A 7,350-nucleotide genomic window follows, 5' to 3' on the forward strand; every position below is an offset into this window, starting at 1 on the left:
TTTACTTTAGTAGGTATCGTCAGGAATGGAAGAGGATGCAAGGATAGAAACTAGGAGGTTTGAGTGGTTAGGGAGATTATAATGGAAGGAGTGATATCTGGTTCGGGCTATATCAGATACATAGAGAACATTAAGGTCTTTATGTATGATTTTATTTGTGACAAAGTAAGGAGCATTGAGGCTTTTACGAAGTATTTTGGATTGTAAGGATTGAATACGAGAGGAATTCGAAGGTTTAGTGGAGCCCCAAAGCTCAACTCCATTTGTTCAGATTAGTCTTATTAGAGTCATGTAGATCAGTCTTTTGTAATGGATTGGAAATTTAGACCGTTTGTCTAGTAAATGTTGCAATAGTCGGAATCTACGAGCAGTTTCTTGTCTTAAGGTAGGGTTAAATTTATATAAACATAATTGAAAACAAAATAATATACAAATGAAAGAAAACAACAAATAAAATAGACGATGATAAGAATACAAAAAAATGAGCAAACTATTTGATTGAAAAGAAGACGTAATAATACGTGAAAATAGAAAAGTAGAAATGAGAAAAGAAAATTTGACACACTAAAAAATGGAAAATAAAGAATAAATACAGGCTAGTCGTTTGTCAAGGTGTAGTTCAAGGTAGCGGATCTGTTCGACAATGGTAAGAGTAACATTATTAAATGAAACTGTAGGCCAGTCGGTAGGTTTACGACAAAGGGTAAAGGTGATTTGATGGGATTATCTTAATATCTTAATCCTCCAATTACGACACCATTCTTCGAGGGCTGTGATATGGGATTGGGGAGTTTTAGATACAATTAATGGGTTATTATTAACAGCGAGCACACATGCGTCATCGGCATACATGGTGAGGATAGTGTTAGGATTGGTGGGGATGTCTCCTGTATAGATTGTGTAGAGAATGGGACCGAGGATACTACCCTGAGGAACACCAGCGGACTGAGAATAGAGGAATGAATAGGAACCATCGTGTTTACTTGGAATAATCTATCGATGAGAAAGGAACGAATGATGAGAAAGTATGTAGGAGGTAGGAATTTACAGAGTTTGTAAAGCAGTTCCGGGTGCCAGACTCGATCAAAAGCCTGTTCTACATCGAAAAAGACTCCCGAGCAGTACATTCCGCGCTACAAAGAAGACGAGACTATGTCCACCACACGAGATTGCTGGATAGTAGAGTGGGAGGTTCGGAATCCGAACTGGTGATCAGGAATTATATGATTGGAATCTAGGATGGGGTATAGGCGTTTTAAAATGGGTTTTTGAGGGTTGTGCCCATGATTGGTGATAGAGAGATAGGACGGTAGGAGTATGGGTATTCTGGCTGCTTTTGGGGATTAGGTATCATTTTACAAACAACAACCACCATTAGGTTAGCTATTTTGTACTGTTTACAAACAACAACCGCCATTAGGTTAGCTATTTTGTTGTCTTAAGAACATCTTCCACTTTAAGACTCCATTAAACCTGCCAAAGTTAGTTTAATATGTTACAAAGTAATTTATAACGTTTATCTTCGATGTGGTAGTAGTTTTTATAATATTTGCGAGGTTATGTTCCGAACAACTAGAAATCTATTTGTTTTAGCAAATAAATAAAGTTGAAATCTTTCATATGTTATATAAAATAAATAATTTAATTTCTATCCATTTTAGTCTCAACACATTTTATTTTTCTTGTAAGTCCGACGTTTCGGCCAATCCGGCCATCCTCAGGGACATCTTAATACAATTTTGGAATTATATGATTTAAAAACTCTAACTCCATGCAGGCTATTCTGCCCAAATCATAACAACAATTTCTAATTAGTCAATATTCACATTAAAACCAAAATTAGAAGTTGTTTTGACATGGGCAGAATAGCCTGCATAGAGTTAAGAGATTTAAATCATATAATTCAAAATTGTATTTAGATTGTCCCTTAAGATGGCCGGATTGGCCAAAACGTCGGACTTGTAAGAAAAATAAAATGTGTTGAGACTAAAATTGATAGAAATTAAATTATTTATTTTAAAAAATTTACCAGTCTCAAGAAAGTGTTTAAGATTATAAATCTTTCATATGTTTAAATCGGTAGTAATTTCTTTTGAGAATGATATAAAATAGAAGGTATACGAGAAGTTGACACCGCTAGAGATCACATAGGTCTGGGTTTAACCTCTGTATCTTAACTACTAGGCGGCGGCAGTTATCTTCAATTATCCTCGGGTAGAACCCCCTATAGCCGACAGGGGTCTCGGGTAGAGGGTATTAAGAACGGTCTTGGCTTCGGCGATCATAGAAAACAAAACTTGTAATAAAATAAAAAAATCATTTCAGTTTAGAAAACAAATAAAAAGTGAAACAAAAAACCGCGGAAAATATTTACGGAGGACAAACAATTTGAGATACCAAAAGATACTTTTTAGACCAAAATAGTTCACACACAATCTTAAAAACTTTTAAAAAATATTTTTTCCGGTTTGCTTTTCAAGAAAAAAAAATCTGATACAACTGAAAAATTTTCGTCGCTTTTTTTTCGAAATCTTGGATAAATATGATAATAGCAACCAATTGTTATTTAAAATAATAAATAAGGGTGATATAATAACAAAAAAAAAAAAATGAAATTTTCACTGGTCACAATAATGTCAGACAGAAGGATTACCTTTTTTTTTAGTGTTCTGATCTCCTCTTGTGAGATTGTGACATGTCGTACATCGACCAACCTACTCGCTATAATTGTCAGTTAAGTAAGGCTACCATGGAGGACGGTAGTGGAGGGTTTCATACAGATTTTCAATTTCAGGCGCTTTTTAAATATTGCTCTATCTTAAAGTCACCTCTTCCCGTTTTAAGCTAATGTTTCAAAAGTAATATAGGACCGTCGCTCCCCGGGGGTCTTAGCTGGGGGGGTCCGGCGGGGAAGTATTACCTTTTTTTAGTCTTATGATCTCCGCTTGTCTGTTATTTTCAATTTCTTTGTTTCCTCTCTCATTAGCTTCACATATCCTCCTAAGCTCTTGTAATCACGGATTCTGTCAAAGGGTTTCTTGTTTACTCTGCTTTGGCTCATTCTCATCATGTTCCCGTAGAATCTCAGTGTTCTGATTCTTATTTCGGTTTCCAGGTCATTTATCTTCAAGTAGATTTCCTGGTTGGGTCTTAACCTGTAGCCTTCCTGTGTTTTCTCAGGTCCATAGATTCTCCTCAGGATTCTTCTCTTTAATTTCAGTAATTTTTTCTGGCTACGGAGACATGTTTTTTATGTCATTATTTTATATCTCCCACATTTATTATTTTAAATAAAAAATTGGTTACTATTTTAAGTCAAATTCATCCTAGAGACGAAAAAAAACTTCTCTGATACACCTGAGAAACTGTCAACTTTCGTCACTTTTTTTGGAATATAGAGTGAATTTTCCATAAAGTAGCTCTTCATAGTTTCGGTATATATTTCATGAAATATTGCTATTCCAATAGCAATCTCTGGGACTTTTGAACGTAGCTTGCTCAATTAGGGCTCATATTTTAGCTAATTTCTGTACTTTGAATGATCTCCTTTTAGGTTTTCTAGTGTTGGTAGTTTTAAACATATGGAGCTCCGAATGAAAAATTATTTTTTTTATTATCCTAGTAGAACATCAGAAGAAGATAGTTGACCGTATAAAGTATATATGAAGATAGTCCGGGTGGCGGTCAATAAAGCTATCAAAATAGTAAAAGAAGTCTACTTATTGTTAACCAACGTTTCGTTGACTGACTTCATTTTGTATTCCCCCTGCCTATACTTGGCAGACTCATCAATTTTGGCCTGTAATTGGTACATAATTTTCTTTAAAGTAATAAAGTAATTGGAGAGAGATCAGGAAATGAGTTAATTCAGGAGAAGCCAGAGAATGGAGTAAGTCCACCTAATGCAAGTACTAATATCTACATCATCACCAACCACCTCATTATATCTACAATTTTCCATAGTCCAGTCTTTCAAAATTTATTAACCCATCTAACCATAAATGTTTCTTTGGGCCACCCTACACCACTTGTAATTCATACAATAGAGTTTTATTATCATCTAGACATGCATTATTTTTCACTTATATACAGTCCATTCAAACCAACCAGCCAACCAAAAGTGAAGTGTGTCTGGCAATTAAGATGAAGGCATACTTCATACATAGGCTCTTGTACTAATAGGATTGTTATAGGTCATACGTATGATTTCTTTACGAGTCATTTTAATTTGAAATATCTCTGAATTTGCAAACTTTAAATTGTCAAATCGATACAATCTCTGTCATCATATTATAAATAGCAGATAAACCATAAAAGGTTCATTCTGTCATCTCTTCTTCAATCTGACAGCCCTGGCGGAGCCCTGCAAAGTGGGGCGAAACGTTGGTTTACAAAAATAGTTTTCTCTAATACTACATCGAAGTTAAATGTTATAAATTACTTTATAACACATTAAACTAACTTTGGGAGGTTTAATGGAGACTTAAAGTAGAAGACCTTAAAACAAAAACACAGCTAACCTAAAAGCGGTTGTTGCTTGTAAACAAAACAAAACATTACCTTCATTGTGCTTATATAACCGTTTTAAAGAAAAACCGAACCTACAACGACACTAGTGGATAACTCAGGACAAAATAAAAATAACTGTTGTTATTCGTTTCGAATAAAAGTTCATTGGTTTTGAAAGAACTGTTTTTAGATTAATTTTTATTAATATATTCTTGTTTGAGAGTGGTTTAGTTTATTTAAAAACAAATTTGATCCTTTTTTCTCAACTTAATTCTTTTCAAAACCTTCCAACGTTTCGACCCTCAGGTCATTCTCAAGGATACCTTTATTTTGTTGTCATTTTCTCTTTTAAAATTCTTAAAAATGCCGGCTAATTGCCTTTGTCCTATCTATAACTTCTTCTATATAATTCTTTCTTAAATTTAAAACTTGTATTAACCACTTCTCTTCTTTCTTTCATTTACATTTGCAAACTTTAAATAGAACCTACCTTCAATAACCTACCTTGTTTAAAGTTTGCAAATGTAAACGAAAGAAAGAAGAGAATTGGTTTATACAAGTTTTAAATTTAAGAAAGAGTTATATAGAAGAAGTTATAGTTGGGACAAAGGCAATTAGCCGGCATTTTTAAGAATTTTAAAAGATAAAATGACAACAAAGTAAAGGTATCCCTGAAAATGACCTTTTTTTTTGAAAAGAATAAAGTTGAGAAAAGAGGATCAAATTTTTTTTTAAATGAACTGTTTTTGTCAAACGTTAGTTAGGGTGAATAAAAAATGACGGCTGTTTAAAAACGTTAAAAAAAAATTGTTCATTCGGAGCTCCACATCCTGAAAACTACCACTAGAGCACTAATACCGAATAGAACATCGGAAGAAGATAGTTGACCGTATGAAGTAGATAGGAAGGTAGTCCGGGTGGCGGTCAATAAAGTTATCAAAATAGTAACAAAAAACTATATATTGTTAACCAACGTTTCGCCCCACTTTACAGAGCTTCGTTAGGGCTGTCTGATTGACTTCATTCTGTCATCCAACTACAAATAGCAGATAAACTTGAAAAGATTCATTCTGACAACTCTTCTTCAATCAGACAGCTCTGAAGGAGCCCTGCAAAGTGGGGCGAAACGTTGGTTAACAATAAATAGTTTTTGATTTTGATACCTTTATTGACCGCCACCCGGACTACCTTCCTATCTACATCATACGGTCAACTATCTTCTTCCAATGCTCTACTAGGTATTAATACTGTTGGTAGTTTTCACAATATGGAGCTTCTTTTACTATTTTGATATCTCTATAGACCGCCTTCTTCCAACGATCTTTCACATATGGCCACCTATCTTTTTCTAATATTACGTATAGCTTAACTTTGTCCAGGAAAGTTCAAAGCACTGATTAAAAGAAAATAACACTTACTTGACAAACGCTCTTAACTTCCCATTCACTACAAAAAATTAGTATACACTACAATAATCAGACCAATTTGGACATATGGATTTGATCTCTGGGGCTCCACCAAACCATCAAATTCTTCCCGCATCCAATCCTTACAATCCAAAATCCTACGTAAAATCCTTGATGCCCCTTACTACGTCAAAAACAAACTCATTCACAAAGATCTTAACATACCATTCGTTGCAGATTTGACCCAAAACAGATATGCGTCTTTTCATTCCAAACTCCTTAACCATCCTAACCCATTAATTCTTAATCTTTCGTCCTTAACAATCCCTGATATTCCTCCGAGGCGTCTGAAAAGAAAATGGCCACGGGACCTTCTAATTTAAATTAATGTTTGAAGTACCACCAATGGGTGGTTGCTTCCGAAGATTTTCAAGTGCATATGAAACATACTACATATTTACCTAATGTATTATTTTGTACAGTAGTAAATTGCATAAATAATTTTAAAAAAATAAATATTCTGTCAATTCTTAGGTATGTATCTTGTTTTTTATTTAGCCCTGACGAAGCCCAGCAAAGTGGGGCGAAACGTTGGTTAACAATGAATAGTTTTCTTTTACTATTTTGATACCTTTATTGATCGACACCCGGACTATCTTCCTATCTACATCATACGGTCAACTATCTCCTTCCAATGCTCTACTAGGTATTAGTACTGTTGGTAGTTTTCACAATGGAGCTTCTTTTACTATTTAAATGCCTTTATAGACCGCCATCTTCCAACGATCTTTTTCATATGGTCACCTATCTTTTTCCGAGTCGGAGACACGGCTCTTGTCTTCCGGATCCGACGGTGAGATTTGATAGTAATGACCTCGAACAGGAAGGTGGAGTGGAAAGGGAAAAAAAGAAAATATATGAAAAATGCGTCCCTTTCCATAAGGCAAAATTCCGCGAGACCTTCGGAGAGAGAGTTCACCGTGAGAGGCCTCTGGTTTGGATCTCGTGGAACAATACCAGATAGAACAAGGAGCTTCTTAGAAGGCCTAGGTGTTAGCATTGGGGATATGGCGATCTTGGCGGAAAATATTATTTTGGACTCCCTGGGGATCATACACCATCACCTGCATGGGAATTAGCTCCGAGATTATTCTTTGTTTTATTTATTCATTTTAATATGTTGACCTCTCTATTTGTGTGTTTCAACGTATATATTCATTGAATTATTTTTATTGAATTACAAGCATAATTATCATACGTAAGTTGTAGGAAGATAGTCCGTGTGGTGGTCAATAAAGGTTTCAAAATAGTAAAAGAAAACTATTTATTGTTAGCCAATGTTTTTAATCTATGTGTTAGTCTTATTCTCTTAAAATGTATCTATTTGTTTGTTCTTGGTAGACTGATCTACTGCTGTGACTATGAATGATGGTCT

This window comes from Halyomorpha halys, unplaced genomic scaffold (assembly GCF_000696795.3).
Source record: "Halyomorpha halys isolate HHAL.00 unplaced genomic scaffold, Hhal_1.1 Scaffold70.1, whole genome shotgun sequence".
Classification (NCBI taxonomy): Eukaryota; Metazoa; Arthropoda; class Insecta; order Hemiptera; family Pentatomidae; genus Halyomorpha; species Halyomorpha halys.